We start from the raw sequence: 27722 nt of genomic DNA, 5'->3' as shown, positions 1-27722 counted from the left end.
ACGTTAGCTTCAGTCACTGATGACGTCAATTTTCAACAATACTAGAATGTAATAAAAATAATAAATGCTTTCATTGAAACATTGCTCAGTATAAGAGAGACTAATCTAACCTAACAAATGGCAGAATTCAACAGCTGCACATGACAAATCAAGGCAGAAATTGCTCTTCCTTCCAACCAGCAACAGCTAACTCATATTATTATTACAAACTTGAAGAAAAAAGAATGGGTGAAAAAAAGAGAGCAGGAAAGAGAGGCGAAAAATGAATAGATGATAATATGATCACTTACATGTGAAAATTATAAAGGAAATTTAACAACGATAATTTTAGTATTTTCTACAAGTTTATGGTAAATGAATATTGAGTATAAGTATCAACAGATCAATATTATAAATGAAGAGAACTGGATTGAAACATATCCTTTAGATTTATCTTGACAATAAGTGGTGGTAGTGATTTCAATAAGATGGGTAGCCGATTATACAGTGAATTCCATTTAAAACCAGCCAGCCTGAATAACTTTTGGTACAACGATTTGCAGGAAAAAAGATCACGTCAATATTATATAGGGGGACACATTTTGACATGTTCACATTTGATGTTACTTTTCATGGATGAAAATTAATATAAATAATTCTTGTTTTTTTACACACCACTTCTTTCGAATATATGCGTTTTTCTACTTTAATTTGACACTGCAATTTTTATTTCTTCCTTATGGAGCTTTCTAGCTCCAGAATAAGCAGATCAAACATTGACTTGGTTTAAGTGACAAAATATTGCAATGCTGCATTTCTCTCAGATTCTTATAATTACGAAACTTCATAGAGCAGAACCAGTAGAGGAGGAATTCCTAACCTCAAAAATTATCTTTCCAATCTGAATAATCAAGTCACTCATTCAGAAAAATTACACATTTCATCGAAATTATGTTTACTCAACAATCTTTCTAACATAAACAAATATATTTGAGACCAGTTCAGTAAAATTTTTATGTTTACATTTTCTTCACAATCTTCGATTCATATTTCACTTTTTAGCACCTTAAAAAATTAATTTGACCATTCCTTCCATGGCATTTTGATAAATATCATACCAAAAATGTTACGATGTTCACAGAAATTTAAGTATATCACGATACGGCTCGTCATTTTTGTCTAAGGTTAACATGAGTATAAAATTATTAGCTAATAACATTTTATGGAAAATCATGATTGATGTTTTCAGAGAATAAATCTCCGTATGTACGTTTTTGATGGATGCGAAGTTTTGAAATTCAACTTGCTCCAAGCCACCGCCCTTTCACTGAAGAGCCTGAAATTATAGTAAAACGTAGTAATTCATTATTTACATTTACATATAAAACATCTGGTGGGTATCGCCCAAAGCTCCAATTTATAGTATAATAAACCGGTAGTAATGACTACCACTACCGGTAGCTGTATATCTTAACCAACCGAAGTTCAAGTTCAGACAACGTATGATACAGTTTATGCGAAGAAAAACCTCGTTCATACGTAGTGGAATTTATTTGGCAAAAAAATTCAAGAATAAGTTGGGCCATGAACTAGCATATCCTCGACTATTACTTAGTTGATTATCAAAATAAGATAAGCTACAAACGAGACTGAAAATAGATGACGCTTTTACTTTCAACCTCGAAAGAAAATTTGAAATATATGAAAGAAGAGATTATTGAAGAAAAATATTTGAGGAATTGTATATTTCAATTGATAGAAATATGTCGGAAATGTGACTTATAAACTAGATTAGGAGCAGTTAGTTGAGCCGGAATAGATATAAATAACATTCATTTGTTACTGACTGAGAAAATAGCTATTTCTTGAAGTGACTTTTGAATGACGTAGGTAACCACAAGCACAGTAGGTAACAAGAACACATAATATCCATTGTTATAACAGTGGAGGTTCTATCTAATATCTACTCTCAACAAAACACTTAATAATGGAGTTTACTGCCCAACACAGACAAAAATTTACTTAATTGATAACTTTTAGCACTCTTTGATTGAAAGAGGATTTTCAGGAGAGATTAGTTCTAGGTACCTAGGTACTAGTATTAGGTACCTAACTCGCTACTAGCAGTAGCGAGTTAGGTACCTAATACTGTTGTATATGAGAATTGTACACCTCATCTAGCAACAAAAAATTTTTGTAATTGTTATTTATCGACATTTGTTTTTTCAGCTGCAGGAAAACCCGGAAAAACCTGCAGCATCACATCATCTGAAGATCTTTTATAAAACAGAATGTAGGGCATCTCCAGAGGCTTCAATAAATTCAAGACATCGCTAGAACACTTAGTGACAAGACTATCGTCAAATGTAAACCAGTCTGTTTCGTCTTTGACCAATTCGTAATAATGACCAGATTCAATGCCAGAACCACAGTGAAGATGCATGAAGATTATAATAATAGTGGTCTGTTAGATTGAAGTGTTCATCTATTTCGAACCTTCGTAAGAGTTTGGTGCTTCCGTTAGAGGTTGAGTCATGTTTGAAGATCATCAGTGTTATTATTAGGTTGACTGGTGCCTCAGCTATACTTGTTTTCTCATAAAAGTCAATCAGTTTAGCGCTTATATGGCAATACACCCGTTAAAACTTCAATTTAAGGATTATTTAACAATAAGCTTTGCACTGACTGGTTATCAGTTACATAAGGAAACGCTAGTTGAAGTTGCAGAAAATCACATTCTTTTTTGTTATCTCTTGAACATTTACTACAAAGTGAACAAGTGAAGATTTTTCCAGCAAGAGATCTACAAACACAAGACGAAATAGACTGTACGGAATCATTCAATCCAGAGCGGTCGGGAGTCTTGAGTCTGATATATTTTTGCTCACGAAGAGTATTCAACAAGAACCCCAAGAATTCGGAGCAACCCTCTTGTTGTTCTAACGAGTATCTAGTGGACTTCAAAGGCTCCAGGAAATCGCTCGGTCGGAGCGGCAATTATTTTTTTTTGTTTCATAATTTCATGATTTGTATTACTTTCTTGTTTAATAAATAAATTTAAGTGTTTTTTGAATAAAAAAAAAATATCATCATAAATAGTGTTATTGATCGTTTGTTTGAAGGTGGTTGGCAATGTTTCGTGGTGTATTTCATCAATTCGGACTTCCATTGTCTAATATAATATAAATTTTAAATTTTTTTATTTTAATTTTTTGTTAATAATATTTTTATTTATTTTTTTTAATTTTCAACTTGTACTGATATTTCAAAAAATTTTTGTTGTTGTTTGTATGTTATTTCTTTGTAATTTTCAGTTTTTTGTTTAATAGTTCAGTTTTTTGTTTATTTTTTTTACAGATTCTTTCAGGGATTTCAAATCAATTTATATTATATAAGACAATGGAAGTCCGAACTGATGAAATACAGTGTTATTGATTTTCATCAAGTGAAAGGTCAGTACATTCATAATAATATTTTTCTGTATGTCTTCAAAAATATTTTTTTTACAATATATTCATTTTTCTATGTACTTTAATAAGTGAATATTTTGGTATGAATGAAGACAATAGTCAAAATAATTTCCCTTGATTCTGTCATTTCTTAAATGCTTCCTTTTGCATAAAATCGTAGAGTAGCTAATGTGAAATTATGACAATCTACAGATACCTACGAACATAAAACTGGATAAGATTAGATTGTAGAAGGACGTCCTCATCAATATGCCCTTCTTTCGAGTCCATAAATTCTTCTACATTTCAATTGGTTCATTTCAACAAAATTGTAGGTCAAAGTCGTCCATACTAGTTAAAGAGGTTCAAAATGTGAAATTTTTGAAATGAATTTCATAAATAAACCTTGGCAATTTAAATTCTCCAGCTGATTATTTCATTTTCACCTCCTGGCCTGTATGCTATACATTATTGTATGTTCCAACAATAGTTTTAAATTTTTATAGGCAAATTTTCACGGAAGCGCAGAAGGGCCATATACTTTTTTTTAAATACGACTTTGAGACTTTGAGAATCTCGATATTAAAGTTGAAACTTCGAGTTTTAGAGTCATAATTTCCAAAAAACAAATAACAGAAATATGCGGTTTATGACTTATATGAGTTCAAACTCAAAATTTTGAAACTGAAGTCAAAATACCGAGTTTAAAGTCAAAATTTTGAGTTTCAAGTGGAAATTTCGAAAATAAAGGCAAAATTTCAAGTTTGAAAGTCATAATTTCCAAGAAACAAATAATATAAATATGTGATTTATGAGTTATATGAGTTTGAAGTCGAAATTTCAATTTCAAAGTAGTGATTTCCAAAATGAAGTCGATATTTTGAGTTTTTTAAAGTCGTTATTTCCAAGAAACAAATAATAAAAATATGTGATTTACGAGTTATACGGGTTTGAAGTCAAAATTTCAATTTCAAAATCGTGATATGTCGATATTTTGAGTTTTGAAGTCATAATTTCTAAAAAACAAATAATAAAAATATGTGATTTATGAGTTATATGAGTTTGAAGTCGATTTCCAAATTAAAGTCGATATTTTGAGTTTCAATGTCGTAATTTTCAAGAAACAGATGATGAAAATATGTGGTCCTTCTGCACTTCCGTACATTTTTCATACATTTGCGGGGATAAGGTTAGGTTAGATCCAAAGAGAATGGGTCTATTTATTCGACCCTCCACCGCAACCCGCAAGGGTTTATTGTGGCTCACACATAATAATACTCGACCAAATAAACCCAGCTTCTTAACGAAGCCGATTAGTTTTTATGGTGAGTGGTCTTTCCGATCAGAAGGTAAAGAGTACGGCTCTGCCGAACTCATTTTTCTTCAAATATTTCTGTTCATAATATTAATTTGAATGAACTATCTTTTACAATTAAGAAACAGCAATAGAGGACACGACGGGAAGAAAGAGGTGAAGTTAGACTTTTTGACCGTTTTCAAAACATTTAGGCCACATTGTCCCACATAAACATTATATTACACTTCTGACACTTACGTTTATAAATCCAGATTTCTCCATCTTCTCCACTGTATCTTTGGCATCGAAAAGGAAGTAAGATAACCTGGCACGTGCTGGCCTGAATGCCATATTTCATAAGTATAGGTATGATAGACTTTTTTGTTACAATCTCATGAACATGGAGTTAGCTTTTTGTCGATTTTTCATTGTTAATCATTTTGGTTCTTGCAGTGACATTCCTGTTTTCGTATCCCACTAATGAATCTTAGGCAGGAACTTTGTACCATTTCAATATATCCAGACAAGGGTCATAAACTACATAGCAATGAGAAAATCGGCACAGCACCATTGATTCTTGGATGAAACACGGTCAATTTGTTGAATTGGGGAATAATGTCATCATAACTTATTGAGACACCAATTAATTTGCCTATATATAAAATGGTGAGGTTATCTTGCAGGTCAAGTGGATTTTGATGCAATTATTTTCACGTTATCGCTGGTATGTCCAATATAAAATGAGATTGTCTACTCATTTTCATTACTTAGTTGTTGGGGAGCTCATTGTTTTCTAAAACCTATTCAAAAAACTAAGTTGAAAACGATTTATAGGAAATACCTCTTTCCAAATTTCATATAAAACCATATAAATTTCTATAATGAAGTAAGTACTGAATTTCTGAGTGAAAATATTTTGTAAAACTCATTTGAATGCAATTAAGATGGAAAATTTTTCCCAATTTCATTCGTTGCATATCATTGAGTGGTGATTGGAGTTATCTATCTTTTTGAAACAAAAGTCAAAATTCTTTCACAACTTGTCCGTACAGTTTGGAATCCCTGAGAAAAACTCTAAACGTTCATGTCAGTAAAGGCAATCAAGGTCCAGATTTGTGAAACATGTGGTCAATGAAAATCAGTTCTTCCCACTTTCTCTTTCACGTCAGAATGCATAAAATAAATCCCAGTTGTAACTTTTTCCTCTGTGAAATATTTTGACAGAAATTCTCGACCTACGGCATTCTTAAATGAATATTACTGGAGTTTTTTCCCAACACCAAACCATTATTTTAACACCTCAACACATGTTTCGAAAACCAAGTGATCATCTTCAAGAGGAAGTTTGATCTTCCTCTTGAAGGTGATCACTTGGTGATCGAAACACGTGTCGAGGTGTTGAAATAACGATTTGATGTTGGAAAAAACTCCAGTAAAATCCATTACTACATCAAAAGTTCCAAACAGTTCATCACAACTACGGCATCTATACGGCATGATAAAGCTATCCAATAAATTTTGGCATTTCATTCACAGAGGAATTCACATTTGAATGGCAGCTTGACAATGTCTAGTCGACATCCCAATGTTTATATTTGAAAATAAATTGAAGAGTTGTGAAAGATTTTTACATAAAGGTTCATAAAACGAAAATCTGAAAATGATTATTTGTAATTTTAGAGGTTCACGCATGTGGTGAAAGGTGGTAACTTATTATTTTCTAACTGCAATTTTTGAAATCCCTGCATGTTCTTAATCTTCATTCACAAGTTTCCTGAATTGGGTTTCAATAATACCTACGATCTCTTCTGGAAGTTCATCACAGATAGTCTGACTTATAATTTAACATCTAACAAGCCAGTGTGTTGTTTACTCGTTAGAATAAAGTTACTAGTGAATCTTGCGAGCCAGTAATGACCAGTTCTCTCAAGTAGAATAATATATTTTTCTGCGACTTGATCCAGAAATATTTCAGAATAAGACCTATTAATTATATTTCATAAGAAATGTAACTTGAAACATCATTTAAAAATACTTTCTATTCTTGTTACATCATTTGATTTTAAATAGTTTGAGAAGTTAGTGGTTTGGAAAAATTAAAAAAGTTTCATTTCTACTTCTTCATCATCAAGCTAACAATGTGGGAAACTTGATATAAAGTCGCGTTGTTATGAAAAAACTGAGTGCTTCTGCTTGTAATGTTATCCAAAACAGTGCTGATGGGGTGAAAAGGTAAGTGACGTATTCCGAAACTTCGAAGTACACCATGAAGTTGGCGTTCCATGTAAGTGACATTTTAAATCAATACACAACAACAAATTGTTTGCGTCAACCAGCTTCCAACGGTTGAAGCTGGATAAGTTGATATCTACTGAATTCGGCGCTGACCTTTTTGCATTTTCGTCCTAGATGCAACCAATGTTACAGAATTCGATTCTTGCAACATATATCAACGTATGCAAAGGGTTGATTCAATGTCTTCAATCGTATCGAGAGTTTTTGATAAAACAAAAGCAAATATGTGAAAACATCGGGGTAGTTAGTTGTTTTCCTCAAGAAAATTATGTCATAACTATTCAAGTGTTATGAGAAATGAAGTGTGCTAAAATGACAACTATAAAAAAAGAATATCTATAACGACTGAATGATTATTGCATAAAGTTGAATACTATATGCCATCTTGCTATGTTAAAAACCATTGATGTTGAAATAACAGCTCCACTTTTAGAAGCAAGCAAGCATATCAATAGTATTGCCGATTCAACCATATACAATAAGGGAGGAAAAATCCCGAGCCTAACACATTGATGACTCTAATGGATTCACAGCTTTTCCAGTTAGTAATAACCTTCAAAAGAAAGCTGTTGAAATTTCATGATAGTCTACTTAGAAGTTTGTGATTTATTGTGCTAAGAGTGACACTACTTTTGTTATTCTCAGAACAATTGATCAAAAACAAATTTCGTGTTTTAATTTAACACTGCTCCTTGATGGGAAAAATACCGTTCAAGCAAGGCAATGACTTGAAAAGTGTAATAAGGATTCCGCTCCATCATAAACAATAATATAACGTTGGTTTGCTGACTTCGAACATGGTCGTAGAGACACCGATGATGCAGAACGCAGTGGACGTACAAATGAGGCAGTAACACCAAAAAACAAAAAAATCCAAAGAATCGTTTTGAATGATCCAAAAGTGAATAATTCAAAGGTAACATAGTCCCCAGTAGGATCCGGTGAGATCCACACTAGCGGTATTTTCCCGAATCAATCATTTCAGAGACTACTGAAATAGCTTTAATCATCTCCTGATGATGCTAACTTGGTTAGCGAAACCCAAGCATCGAGATATGGTGTTCTAGTTCTGGGGTGTGGAAAAAAAGTGTTATTGGAATAATTTCACGCCATAGGTTCCAACTCCAAAAAATTCCAACCATTAGTAGTATTTTCCTATTTTTAATCTCATTTGATGTTAACAACTATTAAGGGAAGTATATATCAAATCATACCGAAAGAGGAACACACTAAAGACGAGTTATAAGAAAAAAACAACTGAACAAATATATGTCGCTAGAAAATGATTATTCTCTATTTCTTCATAACTTTTAATGAAATAGAATATACGAATATGGGATGACTAGGGGCAACCATAGCATTTGTATCAAAGATCGTTATTGTAGACCACCAAAAATTCTTCTATCAAAAATGTATGTCTCAGAGAAAATTAATTTCCAATGTTTCATTTTTCATATAACTTTATGATGGTGTAAATATATTATCAAGCTTGGAACATGTTTATCACAGAAATATTCGAAATCCATTGATTGATTACAAAAAATTTAATATTTTAAAGTCATTGAGTTCGTACTTCCATTTGTTTCATTAATAATGTATATCACTGGCGCCACTGTCACCTTTGTTCAACCTTAATCTTCACACATGTCGAGTTTCATTTAAAAATAAGCAAGGAACTAACCGGAGATGAATAATTTATGCAATTATAAATAACTAATAAATAATTCTTTTTTTTTTCATTTACATATTTAGAAGGACTCATTTTGATAATTACCAATCACCATATTCGGTCATTTAGATTTCCTTCCTAGTCATCCGTTGAATACGTGGTCATGGTGCTAGACTTAGCTGTCGCTCTCCTACAAATGACAACTCTAAAAAGTCAAAATTTGTACGAGCTAAGGACTAACGATTTCTTACCTTTCAACCTGTGATTCCTAACACGGATTGGCCGATAGAAAGTGAAAATCGATCGTTCAGCCTTAGTCCGGCCGTACACGGACCACATATTTGCAGTTGAGGCAACAACAATATTGTGGCCACGTTGACTGCACTTCGCGGTTGACCCAATCACATTTTTGTGGTCGACTTGCGGTCATATGAACCGCACTTGCAGTTGAGGCAAATGACACATATATTTTGTGGTGTCAGAGTTTAGTACCAGTTTCAATATGGATTTCGAAGAAGCACTACTACTTCTTATTTTGGGGTGAAGGAGAAGGTAGGAAGTAGGAAGGTAGGAAGGTACGAACGTTTTGGGTACATCCACTTTTGGTTGCGCGACAACGGGAAGGAAATTTTTATATTTTGTTTGACAATGTTTCGTGGTGCATTTCATCAGTTTGGACTTCCATTGTCTAATATGATATAATTTGATTTGAAATCCCTGAAAGATATGTAGAGAAATTAAAAAGATTAACTGAAAAAATGACAACTTTATTAAGCAAAAAACTGAAATTACAATGAAATAACATACAAGCAACAACCGGATAACTCCGGCAAGACGAAAAATATTTTTTTAATTACTTCAGAATGTCCATTAGCTCTTTTGATGAATTAATTAGAATTTTGAAATCAAAGATTGAACACTGTGAGAATATAAGAAAAAGTACACGACAGTGTACTTTTTACGTGTGTACCCAACGACGTGTTGCGTACGACTGCAAGTTTGTGGTTAGTGTACGGCGGATGCCGCGATGACATCTCGGCGGAGATTAGCAGCAAGTTGACTGCAGACGCCCGTTTTGACTTTTGTGAACGTTCGTGTACGTGTAGTACAGTATTTCTTATGGGCGGCTTGAGTTCGCGACTACAATTGTGTGGTCCATCCGACCGCAAAATGTGGCTCGTGTACGGGCTCTCTTACGGTTTGAACCACCGGCTCACACAGCGGTCGATGGAATGAGGAGAGCAAACCACCCACTTCAACCCACCACGCTATCGTCCGACTAACTCTAAATGTTGTAATATGCAACTACATATATCCTGCATTGTTTTATACCAAATATATTGGAATGCAAAATATTGAATATACCACACATCTGAATTAATATGGAATGAAACCGATGGAATGTATGAAATGATACAAGTAGTGACCAAAATTTTCCTTGAGTATGTATGAATTATTTCGTTGCCAAAACATTATGTATGATGTCTTCAATAAAAATATAAACATTATGATTATACAATGCTTTCAGGAACCCATTCTGGTGAATATCTAATGACCCCCCTTAATTTTTTAAAAAAAATCTCTATCAAAAATGTCTTCACATGAATAATCAATTTTCTTATTTACTGTTTTTCCAAATTCAGGGTGATCTACCTTTCAGTAATGACGTCACCCTCCATCTTTTCAAATTGAACAACTTGGGTGCAGGGTGGGCAACAGTTCAAAAGGTTTTTTGAAAATTCAAATAGATTTGTGAATTTCTTCAATTTTCACAAAAATACCCCTCAAGAACCAACGTAATACAAATTTCCAAATAAAATTACGTCATTATGAAGTTGCTGGACACGGTGAATGTTCCAATTTTTTACTGTCTGATAGGCAAGATAATGATACACTCGGACATAGAATGTTTCGAATATTTCTTCTAATTTGGCCTTTCGGGTTAGAAGTAATTCCAGGTCAATTAGTATAGACTCATGACTTTGAATAACAGTCCACAAACTATCTCTCAGTTGCAGTAAATAATAACGATGCGCCACTCTGTTAGAACCAGATTCTGTAATCTGAAGTATTGGCCCACAAACTGGCATTTTATGGTATTTGCTTAAATAAAGTGTGGATTTTCAGTCTGATGTATGGCCCATCAATATGCCCGCTCAAATAAAATGTTGCCTCACCTGAAAGTAAAATACTAGCGATGAAATTGTTTATCCTCATTGTTTCAATTCACAGTATTATCACTGAATGCAATAGGAACGTGGTGAAAATAACTAAAGTATAAAAAAACTAAAAAACACGCTTTTAAGGAATACCGAACTGAAAAGTTAAATATGATTTTTTTAATAAGCTTAAAATAATAACGAATGAAAAATACTAGTATTATTGTGAAAAAAGAGACGGGCGATTGATAAAAAATATGGCACAAAGCGCCCACGCTTTTTTTCACAATAATACTAGTATAATTCGTTCGTTATTGTCACAAGCTTATTTAAAAAAAATTGTTTTAACTTTTTAGTTCGATGTTCTTCAAGAGCGTTTTTATAATTTTTTTTAACTATATTTATTTTTCATTTTTTAGTTTCGTATGCTGTAAAAACGTGTTTTTATTTGTAAACTATATTTTATCTAAACTTTGAGATCAATCAGCCGTAAATTGTGTAGAAAAATGACCATTGATATTTTCCGATTTCGGAGAGGGAGCCTGAAAATCATCTACCAAGCCCAAGGAAGGCAACAGGCGCACAAAGGAGAGTTACAAATAAGGCAGCAGGCGAACGTGGTAATGAAAAAATACTTTTTTCAAATGAAAAAATACATGTAAAGTGAGTTCTAATTATATCAAGGAGGTTACGTACAGCGCCATCTGCCCGCGAATAGATCAAGCAATATTGTCGATAATTTTGTCAAATACAGATCCCGAGCATTCAAACGGGAAAGAAGAGTTACAAACAAACAAACATACATACTCTTGAACTACAGTAAAGCATTCGATACATTAGACCACAATATTCTGTGTAGGAAAATGTATTTTTTCGGATTTAGTGAAAGAACTGTAGATCTATTGAAAAGTTACCTCAGAAATCGGACTCAGTCAGTACCTCAGGGTTCTATCCTTGGCCTCATTCTGTTTATATAATCTAGAAAGGTTAATGCAGTCAAGCTGCTGGAAAATAATTCCATGAAAATCAAAAAATAAATAGATAAGTACTTTTTGATCATTCCCATATTGATTTCAATTTAAGAGCCACCGGTAGACAGCTATTTCAGCCTATTGGGCATCGTCAGTACCGGGCAGGCGGTCCTCGATTGAAGACAAAATGAGAAAAAACAAGAAAGTACTTGATAAAAGTAGCTGCGTAAACGCAAGCGAAACATAAGTGGAAACACCTATTGGTGTGACACCCAAGTCAACTTGCCTAGTTTTTATGTCAGTGTTGGCGGTTTGACCAATCAACCGCGGTAGCAGAAATTCAGGAAGCTAACCTGAAATGCCATCGGAAAACGAATCCAGCTGTCTACCGGTGGCTCTTGAATTGAAATCAATATAGGAATGATCAAAAAGTACTTATCTATTTATTTTTTGATTTTCATGGAATTATTTTCCAGCAGCTTGACTGCAACTCAATCAGAGTAGAGATATTATTACTTCCAAATTGAAGTTGAAACTTTGCGAAACCCTCATTTTGTCTAGATTAGCATATTGCGATATAATCCACAGGCCTGCTTTGATACAAACTGATGTTAATCGCTTACAAAAAATACAAAACAATTGCATTCGTCTTTTATATGGTGTGAGAAAATTCGACCATATATCCCCCAAGTTCGAGGAGTCAGATTGGTTACCGATTGTTAAGACCTGGCAGTTCCACCTACTCGTCAATACACATAAATTCATCATTTACAAAAAGCCAAATTATATTCATGGAAGATATAAAACTTTCAAATCTCAGGATAATTCGAGGACACGAAACCGTCACACTTTTATTATTCCAAAACACTCAACAGCCTGCTTTTCTCGTAGTTTTATTCACAACTCTATAACGCTCTGCCCTGTAAATTTAGACACTACTCCATATATATTTTCAAGAAAAATGGATAGATAATATATTCATGTTTTGCCTTGCTCATATGGTTTTCTCTTTGTCTCACTTTTGTGTATGTTTTGCTATATATTCTACCTTATTTAAGCTAAATAGATATTCAATATTTACTTTGGAATTCATAACCTTTGTTTTTTTTCTCAGTTTCACAAAGATTGATGAAGTATTCACTTACCAATGTATACTAGGTAATTATTTTTATATTTCTATATAAAACATGCTATCCCCTAGGTTAAGTTGTAAAACAGCATCGGCTGAACTTCGCCCTTTCATTGATTTTTGTATCTACTTCTTCTTTATAAACAATGTATTTCAATGAATAAAGCCAACTTATTATTATTATTATTATCATTATTACATACAGGTAAGCTAATATGAAAGGGTGTAAAAAAAAACTTTTTTCAAATAGATCAAGCAATAATGTCGATATTTCTGTCAAATTCAGATCCCAAGCATTCAAACGGGATGGAAGAGTTACAAACAAACATACATACATACAGGTGAAGGTGGATATAAAGCGTGTAAAAAAGTGATGGCGTCATTACACGAAGATTGACCGTCATAGTCGTAGATAGATCACCTTGTATATTATGATAAAAAACAGTGAATCAGCATCAAGAATAGTCCTAATTCGAAAATTTTCGAAAACGTTTTTCAGTTAACTCATTGATAAATATTTCACATTTTACAATTTTGTGACTAACTTTTAACAAAAATAGTTTCCATCCGCATTTGAAAAAGATCGAAGTTATTGCCATAAATATACTCACTATGAGTTGAGAATATCAATCAATTAATCTGAAAATATTTTCATCAAGTTTCGATAATGTTTTTTCACAAAAGGACTATCGAAATATGAAAACTGTTCAATACATGTATTATATTATTCTCCGTCAATATGCCTCTCAGAGTATTTATCATAATTTTCACAGATAACAGATTTGAGACCACCCGTAAGCCTTCCTGCGGATCTCGTTATTGTTTAAATCATCCAACTTCCATTTGTGATCTATAAATTACTTTCATTGATTTTATTGACCATCTTATTTTCACATGAAACACTTGCCACGATAGCACGATTTATTGAACGACCGATCAACTCAATCAACACTAATTGTATTCGTACCGCAGTCATTGAATAGACGTTTATTTTCTCAAGGAAAGTGAGAGGAAAATTTGTAGGTGGAATCCTCAAGATGCTATCAGAGCGGTGCCTTTGTACAAATCGCGATTTAAGTTGATTCAATTGCTGTTGACATTTGGTCTTAAAGAATGTGGTTCGGGGTGTATTGGGTTGACCCTCAAAGCAGTTGAATATTTTTATAAGATCTTGAGGGAAGATTCATAACAACCGATGTTGCTGAAACCAACATTATGATCGGACGTTATCGAAATAGTTTAATAATGCAGAACCTTTTGGAAAGAGGATTAGCCTTGGGAAACCGGATTTACTGAGTCGTACAAACACCTAATTTATGCGATGTGATAATTCAGTGACATGAAACCTCCCTAATGTGTCAGATAGTGAATATTGTTTCAGAATGATAACTAATAAAAACAGGACAGAACCTCGCTGCCTGCTTAACTCAAGTGGTGGATGGAGTTAGACGAAGAAAGATTTAGACTGATATTTATTTCCATTAAGTAAGAACCCAAAAATGTTTCAAAACATTGAAATATGAGTTTACAATTGATACAGAAATTTTTGGATACATTTAGAAAATCCTGATTAATATATACCGTCACGAACGCCTGAATAATATGGTGTCAAAAAGAAAGTATTACTACTATCACTGACTCGTTGTTGCTGAGAATTCGAGATAAAACTTTCGTCCTCGCAGTCAACGCACATACAACTGATGATGACTGCCGCAATAGCAAACGAAACGTTTGGTACCACAGTCTACCACGGTCTTTTAGATACACCCAGCGCATGCGCATAATTCAGAAAATGTGCCAATGAGAACTATAGAGGGTGCTGAAAAAATATGGCAGGAGACACAAGGGAAAACCTTTGTTGTCGAAAGCACGACCCACGAGATTCTTGATGATGCTTCTTTTGGTAGATTGATGGTGGATGGATTCGTGATTCAGACATTCGTTGTGGACTTCCTTTTCCATAGTGAAATTGATGGAAGGTATTACGCCGTTGATGTGCTTCAGAAAGGTGTTTAGTTCTGTATTCCCAGGGTTCCATAATATGAGGGTGTCGTCAACTTATCTCAACCAGATTCGGGGCTGCTTTTGGGCTTCTTCAATGGCCAGACTTTCAAACCACTCAATATATATGTTGTCTATAACTGGTGAGAGTAGCGATCCCATTGGCAGTCCCTCATCTTGCGTAAAGAATTCGTCCTTCAGTTGGATATAGCAAATCCGTACACAGCACTCTAGTTATTCCATGGTTACTTCTATGGGCAAGTTTGTTCTATCTTCCAGGTTCTCGACCTCGGATTTAACTCTTGCCATTGAAGAAACCCACAAGAAGCCCCAAATCTGGCTGAGATAAGTTGATGACACCTTCATATTATGGAACCCTGGGAATACAGAATTAGACACCTGAAACACATCAACAGCGTGAAACCTTCTATTACTTTCACAATGGTATAGAAAGTCCACAACGAATTACCATTCTTAAATGTATTGGTGAAGAGGACTGACACTAAATAGGAAACATCGGAATACCAAAAACCCACTCACACGGGACAATATCTGAACCACGAATCCAACCACCATCAATCTACTCGAAGAGGAATCATCAAGACTCTAGTGGATTGTGCTTTCGGGCTTTGTAATACGAAGGAAGGTCTCGGGACGGAACTAGGAATCATCAAAAAAATCTTCAACGGAATGGTTACTCCAAAGTGATGGTGGAACAGACTTTAGCTAGAAGACATCAAGAGCCTCCCAAGGGTGGGAAACCGTCACAACCCTTCTCTACATCAGAGAATTGTCGGAAAGATAAGAAGAATTGGGTCCGAGTACAATATCAGAACCTGCTTCAGATCCGGTAACACTATCCGTAGCGGCCTCATGAAAACCAGGCCACCAAACACGGGCTGCGATTCCAAAAATTGCATTCACCGGATACCCTGTGGGTGCGGAAAATCCTTAATCGGTGAAACTAAGAGACTATTGAAAGTTCGCATTGCCGAGCACAAGAAAGCGAGGAGAAACCAGCAAATCGGGAATAGCGGAGCATGTTTGGACTCATCAACATAACATCAAGTGGTCTTGAACTGAGATCATCTACAAGGAGGAACACTGGTTCTAGAGAAAGTTCAAAGAAGCTGTACATATTTTGTTCAACGACGCATTCAGACAAGCTAGCGTAGAGATACGCAACATATGGAAACCTGTAATAAAACGGAAAAAGGGACAATTCTCGCAAACCAGTGAAGCGGAGAGAGGGAAGAAAGATAGGTGAAAGCGTTCGAATGATCCATAAATAGTCATACTTCGGAGGAATATTCCAGTCATCACCCGAAAACTATTGTGGATACTAACAATGGAAACGTCGTGAAGTAATTTTGAAATATTTGAAATATTTTTTCAATTTCATTTTTGATTGCTTAATTTTTTATTTTTGTTAATTTTTATTTCTATTTTTATTTTGAGAGAGACCTATGGCGGTTCGAAATAACACTATTTGGTATTATATCATTGTGTATTTTTAAAGAAGCATTTACGTAAAGTTTCAATATTTACTCACAATAATATTTGAATATTTACATCCATTTGTTCAATTTTTATTAGGACGATGGCTGAAATTTTTGGGAATGATGCATAACTAGGCTCTGAGAATCACATATCGCTGTGCTAGAACAATACTAGGACAACTTGACAAACATAGTTTTGAGAAAATTGAGTTTTAATGTTATAAATGTAGATGATATTTACATTTCTCAAACTGACAATGTCATTTTATGGTGTTTGGTGTCTAAGGTATATGGAAGCCTAATGTTAATATCATTATTGTTATAAAGTGTCAATTTTGTTTTTTACCTTTTTTTTGTAAGGTATCTTTGTATTACACTGGAAAAAAAATTGTATTTTGAAGATATCTCGGTATTTGTTCGAAGTTATCTCAGTATTGAAATTACTTTTTTGTTTTTGGTATAAGGTATTCTTACTTTTGTTGAATAAGTCCTTGTTTTGTTCTATATTTTTTTGAACATCAGTACTCTCAACGTCATTTCTCATTTTTGACAATAACCTTGTATTACATGAATTGTTGAGGAAAATTTGAGAATTTGTCTTTTACTTTCGTTTCTAAAGTTGTCCTTCGAATGTCGAGTTAATGAAAACAGCTCAAGGAAGAAAAAAATATTTTTTTACAGGTGAAACGAATATAAACTCTTAACAATAAACAAAACTTACTATTAGCTACTATTCCTTGGCATAAAAATAGGAACTTTGATGACGAAAATATAAAAAAGGGTATTAATTACTTGAAGTTTACTCACTCTCCTCATGCTCTACCTTTTGCCCTTCATTAAAGGCTTTGAAACTCTTGAAGAAATCATGATTTTCTACTGGGATATGTTTGAGTAAGCTCAAGTATGTTTTTCAAACGATATTTTTGGCCTGTTAATATACACTGCACTAGGTCTATTATTTCCTTCGTTATTTTTTGAGTGATCATTATTTTTTTGGAAGATTCTGTATCAAAAATATCTTTATAATAAATTGAATTTGGATCCTTTTTGATGACACGCAATATACTTTTATATTAGCCAAAAGTACTTTCTCACCATCAGTATTTTTGATGAAGGGTCTAAAATTAGATGAGAAACTTTCCCAATCTAATATGTCAGAATATTTAATATTATTTACTGAATAAGGCTTCCATATTTTTTTGCCAATTTGATAACCATTTCCACTTGTTGTGGAGTATACAAGAGCCCACTCAACAAAGCTCTCTTCTTCGAAGATTCTATGCAAGAATGCATTTTGGGAATGACCCGCTATCGTTTGATAACGATACCCTTTGATGGAAAATCATCAGTATCCTAAAAAAATACATAATTACTTCATGAATTTTTGCACTCTGTATATTAACTCACCGCATTCGCAACATGTTTTGGTGATGCACCACATTTTGCGGCCTCTCTAAGTATTTTTCGTGTCCTATTAGACATTGCGAAAATAAGTTTCAACTCCGGTGTCATCCGCTCCCTATTGTGTCAGCGACAAACTAATTCTCACAGATAAGTTGCAACCTTCATTTGGTTCAATACAAAGACATCTCCAAGATATTGGGAATGTTTTTTATGTATTGAATATTAACGTGGAGCAATATTAGATTGAATATTGTTTATTCGTAGTGAAAAACTGAGACCTATTCGATAATGCAATACTAGGATAACTTCAAAAATGAAGATACCTTATAGCTGGGGAAACAGTGAGACAACTCAAAATGTCCCACTATTTCAGAAAACAAAACATGAGAATATGAGTCGCATATCGAACGAAAAAAACAAACTTTTCAACATGTATCACTATTAAACAATAAATCTAAAAAAATACAGATTGCAATAGTGAGATATCGGTTATTTCATACTCAATCTTTTGAATGTAACATATCCAAGTATAGCTCCAGAAAGAGCATTTTTCAGCATTATTTTGTAACAGATTTCTTAAATTGGCCATTTTTCAAGTTGTCCTAGTATTGTTCTAGCACAGCGATATGATCCAAGAATAATGGCACCTAGATGTTAATTTCATGGTTATCAGTTTTATGACATAGCTTTATCGGTTTGAAGAAAATAATCGCTGTAAAAGTGTATTTTGGTAGTCTGACCTTCAATTTTTTTATGACTCTATTGGACTCGACGACATTTTCAGGTCCACAATAATCATCCTTGGAGTTTTCATCTGTCAGAAAAGTTCATGGTTCTTATTTCATACTGAGTGTCTCTTGTATCCGAATGGTTTGTTGTTGAAATTAACCTATTATAACACCCTGCTACTTGATTAAAATTAGCCGTTTGCTGTACGATTATAAAAAGTTGAGCAAAATGGAATCACATATCAAAAGGTGAGTCCTCATTAAGGCCCAGCCCCCAGATGGTTAATCTAAAACAGTTTTTTTTCAACAGATAGGTCAGAAATCACAACTGAAAGAGGCAACCAACGCTTTGATCGTGTCTCGGAAGGAATATTTTCCACGTATTGAAACAGTTGTTTACATGACCCGAGATACTGATCAATGCAAAAACAAGTTGTTTGTTTTTTCAGCGTATCTTTACAGTTGTAACGGCCACTGTCCCTTCAACTCTGCATACTCATATATCTATCCTACAAATTAATTCCTTATGCTTACATAATCATTAACAATGTTTCTATATAAATTGAAAGAACACTAGTAAATGTTATCAAATGACATTTTGTTTTGAATTATGGGCTCGTTACGTTCAGACAATTACCGTAAAAATGAAATGTCACCAATAATAAACGCTCATTATAGTTGGAACAAATTGATAATTTATACTCAAATAAGATAATATGGCAGCATAATTGATTAGAAAACAGTTCATGTAAATGTAGTCAAATTTGAGCACTTATACAGTGCTAGTCAAAAGTCCCCTCCCCCCCTCGTATCTTTGGAACGGGTATACTTATAATAATGAAATTTGGAGGGCGGAAATAAACGGATGTAGGCTTTTTAACTGGTCATAACAGGTGACGCAATAGTCATAAATGACGTCACAAGGCCACTGTGAGCAAAAATTTTAAATGGGACCCTATGGCAAGTGACAGCTCGTTTGAAAGGTATTGAAAATACCTATTCAGTCATACCAATTTTGTTTGGGTTTCGGCTGATTTTGATTGATAAATTGAAGAAATACGAAAATTATTGTTTCGCATTTAATTAATAAAGATTTTAAAGTACGCCTCTGGTTCATTGTCAAAAAGGTTGACGTGTTTGAATTATCTACTTGTCAAAAGTGTTTATACCTTGAAAATTTACCTAAGCTATTGTTCAACGAGACGTTTAAGTGTTTACATAGGCAAAATGGTACGTACTGTAGCCGACAAAGTAGCAGCTATCTTAATAATTGGTGAATGTAGAAACAATTTCCATGCAGCGGAACGACTGTTTATTGAGAGGTACCCCGATCGCCCTATATCGAGGGTTTATTTGAGGGAGCTTCTTCGGAAGTTTGAAGCATCAGGTAGTGTTCAAGATGCCAAACGATCTGGTGATGACAAAGTGATGACAAAAAAATTGACATACTTGGAGAAATGGTAGTGAACCCTACTTCTTCCACAGCCCAAGTTGCGTCTATCTGTGAAGTCAGTCAAAGGACAGTACATAGGGTGTTGGCTAAAAACAAATTTCATCCATACAAATTAGAAATGGTGCACCAACTTTTAGATGATGACCCCGACCGAAGACTAGAATTCTGTGAAACTATGTCCGATAAAATGAACCAACAACCAGGCTACATACAGACAATTTGTTTTAGTGACGAAAGTACTTTCTTTCTCAATGGAAATGTTAACACTCAAAATGTGAGGTATTGGAGTGACACAAATCCTCACATCTTTCGTGAAAAACATACTCAATTTCCAGAAAAAGTAAATGTTTGGGCAGGTATTTTGGGAAACTACATAGTTGGGCCTCTTTTTCTCAATGCTAACTTAACCGGTGAATTGTATCTGGAGATGTTACAAACTGATATTGAGGCGTTAATTCTTGAAATTCTAGAAGATAATCCAGATGAATTCGACAACTTGGAAATAACGTTTCAACAAGATGGTGCTCCTGCACACGATTACGGTGCAGTAAGACGTTACCTAGATGAAGAATATCGTGGTAGATGGATTGGACGACGAGGTTCGATCGAATGGCCAGCTCGGTCACCGGACCTTACACCATTAGATTTTTTTCTATGGGGGTACTTGAAATCTAAGGTTTACGCTACAGCACCTGACAGTATTGCCATTCTGAAACAACGAATTGTTGAAGAATGTAGGGCAATTTCCGCTGACACACTGGGACGAGTACGACAAGAGTTTAGCAATAGGATGCATTACTGCCAGGAAGTAGATGGAGCACATTTTGAACACTTATTATAAGAACTGGTTCTTAAATCTTTATTAATTAAATGCGAAACTAGAATTTTCGTATTTCTTCAATTTATCAATCAAAATCAGCCGAAACCCAAACAAAATTGGTATGACTGAATAGGTATTTTCAATACCTTTCAAACGAGCTGTCACTTGCCATAGGGTCCCATTCAAAATTTTTGGTCACAGTGGCCTTGTGACGTCATTTATGACTATTGCGTCACCTGTTATGACCAGTTAAGAAGCCTACATCCCTTTATTTCCACACTCCAAATTTCATTATTATAAGTATACCCGTTCAAAAGATACGAGGGGGGGAGGGGACTTTTGACTAGCACTGTATAATAACAGTTGCAGGCTCACATAGAAAACAAAAATTATTCGACGAAATTTTATTTTATTATTCAATGAAATTTCCTTCAAGGGCGATTAAACAATTATTGCGGTCATACAACGTTTCGATGCCATTTTTATATTACGATTTGTCTTCAGCCTCTGAAAAGAGGAAAAAGTCGCTGGGGGGCAGATCTGGAGAAAACGGTGGATGCGGAAGCAATTCCAAGCCCAATTCATGCAATTTCGCCATCGTTCTCATTGATTTGTAACACGGTACATTTCTTTGGTGAAACAGCAATTTTCTTCTTCAAATAGGTCTGTTTTCCGCAATTTCTTCATTTAAACGCTCCAATAACTAAATTAGTCGATGTTGATGGTGTTTCCTTTATCAAGATAGTCAGTGAATATTATACCAAGCGCATCCTAAAATACTGATCCCATAACCTTGCCAGCCGACTTTGGAGTTGTTTCACCACTTACAGCCCACTCAGATAACAATCGCTTCGATTCTGGTGTGAAATGTCACATTGACACATGAATTCTGGTTTTTTCGCCAGAAAGCAATGCTCTATTACCACATGAAATTCATGTTTATCCATTTTATTCAAACTTACAAAAGTTGCTTCACCCAAAATGTTTTATCCCACAAAATAATACTCTAACAGCTGTGAAATTTGTCACGTGTCTTTTGAAGGTTAGGGTTAACAAAAATTTATATGGATTCAATACTGATAGCGCCATCTGTGTCTTAGCTAACGAACTTTTCAAGCCATCTAATACTCACTACAAACATATATAGGCTTGTTTCATGATTTTTGGTTTATAGTTCACTTGATAGAAATTTTAAATTGAGAAAGAGTGCATTTTGTTTCATCTCTCTAAGTACCGTAGTTTTCCCGTAATTAATTATTGAAAATCTAATGTGATAGGGTTGTGACGTCACGACCCTATTCCCGCTTGTCGTTCGATTAACCAATAGGAACAATAGAAATAATCAACATTGCCGAATCGTAAAATTTACGGAGCCTATAATTATCAATTTAATTATGGAGGTGTATATTAATTTAATGTTTCAATTAATGAAAAATTCTAAATATGGAATAAAATGTACACGAAAAATCATGTTTGGAAATAAATTCTATATCTAAAATCAGTACACAAAGTCGATAGATCACAAAATATTTACCTAAAATATTATTTTATACATTATTTAAGAATATACAGTAATGACAGTGAAAAAATATAGCAAACTGGATTAAAGAATCATTTCAAATATTCAATTTATTCTACAATCCTCAACAACTGCAATTTATTGCAGTTGTACAGATTGCATTTATTGCAGCAACTTGTGAGGAAGGTTGAATGAGGTGAAGTATAGACAGAATTGATTGTACTCGAACTGATCCAACAACAGCTTCTGAGGTAATAATACCATTAGTCATATGATAAAATTTAATTAATTTTGTTTCATACTTTCAGTAACAGGATTAACTCCAGGATTACTTGAAGTTGAAATAAAAAACTGTGTCATCAAATTCAATATTTTCGTTCCCCTTTCATTTATAGTCACTTTTTAAATGATTTCTATTAAGTCTTGGAAGAGTAGAAGTATTGTAGTCCTCCTTTTCAATAGTTTCACCCATTTTTTTTCTCATCATTTTATCCTTTGGGAACCTAAACTCATTATGTGAAATAACTCACTTATAAACCAATGCGCTTTCAGCACAAGAATGCACCATATTAATATTCAAATATATCTCTAAAACACTTTTAAAACATACACAAATTAAACTCGATGAAAAAACGAATTGTTTCTACCCGAGCTGTCAGCTAAGAAAAGTTGAAACTCAATGTTGCAAAAACAAGCAGAATGGATCCGATGTGACATACATTTTCAATAAACCAATAAATTGTGATATGGGTACTCCATCTTCCTGAGGAAGTGAACGATCAATAAAAAATTCTGTAATTATTCATTCATTTTTTTAAGAATAAAGCCAGCAAACAAATAAATATACAATAATAAGATCGCTCGAATCCACGAATTAAGCATAAAAATGGACAATAATATTTGCCTTGATAACTGATATAGAATATGATTCTAAATAGGATTAAACGAGCTATATTTTCAAATGGTTTCCGAATGCTCATGAACCCTATAATAAAATAAAAATGCATTCATGCCACCCACCAAAAATAAGAAATTCAACGTTACTGGTATATTAGCCATATTGTCATCCAGTCAGCCAGCGCCCTCTGAAGTCTGTAGTGTATGCGACAATGTACTCTCTCTAATGTCAATGGTTTCTAAAAACTTCGTATTTTTGTTAAAATAATTTCAAAATGAATGTTGAGACTAGTTTTGTTGAAGCTGACTCCCGACAACTTACCAAGAGTCGATTTTGAAATGATCGATGAATTTTACTTGAAAAATTTGCAATACTTTGGTACCGAAATGAAAAATTAAAATGGTAGGTAGTATATTTAGTAAGTCCCGTGTATTTTTTACAGTTTTTGTTTTTTATCGATGGATGAAAAGTTTTGATTTCATTTTTATTTCATTTCGACCAAGGAGCAGTATGGTGACTGAAAAGAGAAACAAAAATATGTAATGCAGAATCACTCCAGAACATATCAATCCAAAAATAACCTGAAAAAATATTTTTCGGAATGTAAACTAATGACACGGAATATGCAGCAAAATAGGCACCCGCCGAGACCTATCTTTTACAAAAAAACATTCTTTAATTAGATAATTGTAACAGTTATATTCACACCGAGTTGACAACAATAACAACAAAAATAGCGTCTGTCAAATTGGATCATCAGATCTGTGATTGAATATTAAAAACCAATAAAATTGGCAACTCCGCTTGATAAGTATATATACCCCTAACTCGATCAGTCTATAAAGAAACCAATATCATTTTCCATAGCATGAAACAAGCCCATTAGGTATACCAAGAAGTTGAGAAAAAGTTTCAATATATCCAGTGTGTTATTCTCATATATAAAATATTGATTTTTTTTTCATGAAGAAACCTGCTTACGTATTCTATAATATATCCACCCTGTATATTTATGATTCAGGATAAAAACGCGAACTCAAAAACTGAGAAATGACGTGAGCTATCTGAATCACTATTTATCTTAATAACTATCAGTTTGACGGCCATTGAAAGTGAAATAATACGCATAATGAAACATATTAGAACTCATGATATCACTTCTTGACCCCATATTCAATATGCTTGATTGATGAATGCTGAAATATTTTGAAATGAGAAAAACCGTGCTATTTGACATGTGAAAGCATTTTAAGTGTACTTAATCGGAATAACGTTCCATCTTAGGAAAAATTATATACATGAAAACATGAAAAATTCATCACCCGTTCTTTTATGAACGGAAAAGGTATAAAGGGTGTCATTTTGGAAACTTTTCACCCTCGAAATCTTCCCATAAAAGAGGATGAAAACAGGAAGGACACTTCAGCTCTCATCTCAAATGTGAAGAGGCAAGTTATATATCATTCTAAAGAACTTTCAATTCAATTTCAGATCGTACCACAAGTATGTGCTGACAAACATTTTCCGATAAAAAGAGTTCAATACTTGAGACAGTAATTGGAGGACTTGTTTTGAGGACTTGTTTTTCCAGTAATTTTACTTCGAATCAATGTTCAACATAACTTGTATTGGGATTCTGTATCCTGTATCTGTAGAGTTGGGAGGTTGAGTGTAGATCCATAGGACTTAGGCCGCATGTGACCTATTGTACATCCTCCCGAGGATGTTGAGTGTAGATCCACAGGACTTAGGCCACATGTGACCTATTGTACATCCTTCCGAGGAGTTGTCCTCCTAGGTCATCGTCCATCCTGTTCTTTCCAGGAAGTGGGATAGGTCACTGGGAGATATCTCCTTCAGGTGTAGGCCAAGACTCGCCGAACACACACTCTTTTATTGACGATAACTCCGGACACTCGCATAGGACATGCCTGACAGTCTCATCTTCCTGTTCACACATCCTGCATAGAGGTGTGTCCACTAGCCCCATATTATGGAGGTGCTTCCTTAGGTGCCAGTCGGAAATCCTACTGTTATGCGTAGGTTTTTCCTGATCATCGCCAGATATTTCTTCGGCGCCAGCTTCCCAGGGTCGTCCAAGGTGATCCTGACAAGATTGCATCCTTTGATTTCATCCCACATCTTTAGGGATTGAGCAAGGGTGTAATGTTTGGCTGGTTTCGCAATTGTCGAAGTCATCATGCCGTAGGTGCTACTGGGTCCTAAAATTGTGATTATCTGGGTGATATCTATACGAAGGAAATTTTATTGAAACAGATTTGAAGTATTCAAGATGTGCTAGTTCTTTCTACGCCAAGCACTGAATTATGATTTGCTGTCAAGTTCATTTCATTCAGATTAGTGGTATCGTCAGCAAACATTGTAACATGACCACATCTACTATATTTTGCGGTACAGAACTTTTACATACAAGAGAAACAGTAGTAGTGCTAAAACCAAGCTGAGACCAAGTTCAACATTTTGTGGCATGGAGGAACTCATTACACATTACTATCATATATTTTCATTCACGTAAGATAATACTCGGTTAGTTATTTTGACTGGGAGACCTACGTTCTATAGCTTCCGTCACACCAGGAATGCGAAGAAGAAAACCAAGATGTGGATGAAAGTAGAAAAATAACTGAATACAAATATTTTTTCATCAATTTGTTAATAGGTATACCATACTTTCACGTTCGCTGATATAATGCTTTGGAACTGTTGAACAAGCGAAACATTTTGGGAATGCCGTTGAAAATTTTTCAATGTGATCATTTGGCACTGGTTTGTGCGACCCTTAGTTGATGAATATCTTCGTTATTTTATTTCATTGATACAAAATCATGTATCACACGTCATTATTCAAAAACAATTTTATTGCCAATCACTAAAACTTTCCCAGTTGGTAGCAACAATGGAGTGCTGTGTAGTGTTTGTAGCTGTCTACTGTTCTTGAACTTCTGCTGCCGAGTCGTCCGTACTACTAGCTCTTTACGTAGGGGTTGCACCAGCTACTACATGAACAACTGGTGGGAGCTCAGCTGCCCAGTCAGCAGTTTCAGTGGTATTCCAGTCAATATCTGGTGGATCTAGAGGAGCAGCTATTTCAGTGGGTTTAACAACTACTGCAACAGCCTCTTTGGCAGCTTGTTTTTCCTTTCCTGCCTCTTCAGGTGTTCTGTAGAAGAATAGATCGACTACAACCTCCCACTTGGTATCGCGTTGAATAGTACCTCGAAGACGAAGGACCTCACGAGCTTATCGCCACCAGAGAAGACCAATACTGTGTGGGGACTTGTGATTGCCAGGAATAGCAATGTCAACAAATCTCGAAGGAGAATCAGTATTGCACAAAGCAATAATTGGAATGTTGACATAAGAAGCTTCAGTAATAGGCTGATGATCAAAGGCTAGATCAGTAACTACCAATAAACGAGGTTCTCTGAATGCAGCTTGAATCTGATTAGTGAACGCATCAGGAGTGAATCTCCCTGCTATGGAAGTAGCTCCAATATGTGCTGCAAATTTGAGAACAGCACGCTGTCCATAAGGACGAGATGAAATGACGAACACTTCATCAGGGTTTTCTATAGCTACAATAGCCCGTGCCGCCAACAAGAGTGTTTCCCATGTTTTATAAAGATTAATAATGTGAATTCCATCAGAGCGACGTTAATGGACATACTGTTCCATTTGGAAATCCACATTTGCAGTTCCAAGATGTGTTCCAGCCTCCAACATTTTGGTAACATCATCCTCTTTGAGAGCAAGAACTTCTACACCTTATTCATTCATTAAAATCGACATGTATGAAAATATTTCGGAAACATTTTTGTCAACCATTTTATAGAATTTGTCCTTTGCTTTTGGAAAGTACAGTATAACTATCTCAGTATAATCCGACGTCATGATAGGTTCACATCACCTCTAGATAAATCAAAACTCGCAATGCGATACTGTCACGACGACCAATAATGAGATAACATATTCTTTTTCAATTTGTAGAATGCATCATATCATTCAATACCCAGCAATGATGTCAGTTGACCAAGTCAACTTGTAAGCTGTTCTATTTTTGATATTTTGAGTTCAGACATGATAACAAATTATTTTTAATTCAGTGAAGCCATTCATTTGATTAGAACATCTGAATTGTAAACATAAACCATATGATAAAGTTGATCCGTGAATCGAAACGGCTGAAGTTTTCTAGAGTGTTCAATCATTCAAGATTGAAAAAATTGTACAATTAACATAACGATGACATATTATGCACCATATATCCGTTTCAGTAGGCCGACTACCTCCTCGATGCTGCATCATTGAAGTCTATACAGAATTCTATAAATGAAACTGGTTGCAGTAAGGTATTATTTTACTCGTTTTCTTGTCCTTTCTGTCGTTCAAACTCGAAAGGTACAAGTCATGAAATTCGTTTATACTATCATT

The 27722-nt window shown here is 34.5% G+C and overlaps 1 protein-coding gene and 1 pseudogene across 1 annotated transcript in view; both read right to left on the bottom strand.

Annotated features, from left to right (window-relative positions):
- Nucleotides 1-27722, bottom strand: part of LOC111517838 (uncharacterized) — a 225654-nt gene that overhangs the window by 139638 nt on the left and 58294 nt on the right. The window lies entirely within an intron of this gene.
- LOC111517572 (small ribosomal subunit protein uS2-like) lies at nucleotides 25162-27071 on the bottom strand (annotated as a pseudogene).

The sequence above is a fragment of the Leptinotarsa decemlineata genome, unplaced genomic scaffold (assembly GCF_025532065.1).
Source record: "Leptinotarsa decemlineata unplaced genomic scaffold, Ldec_3_MD MMD2_tig00026336_RagTag_RagTag, whole genome shotgun sequence".
Taxonomy (NCBI): Eukaryota; Metazoa; Arthropoda; class Insecta; order Coleoptera; family Chrysomelidae; genus Leptinotarsa; species Leptinotarsa decemlineata.
The sequence above is the reverse complement of the archived record's forward strand: the minus strand, read 5'-3'. Positions and strand labels throughout refer to the sequence as shown.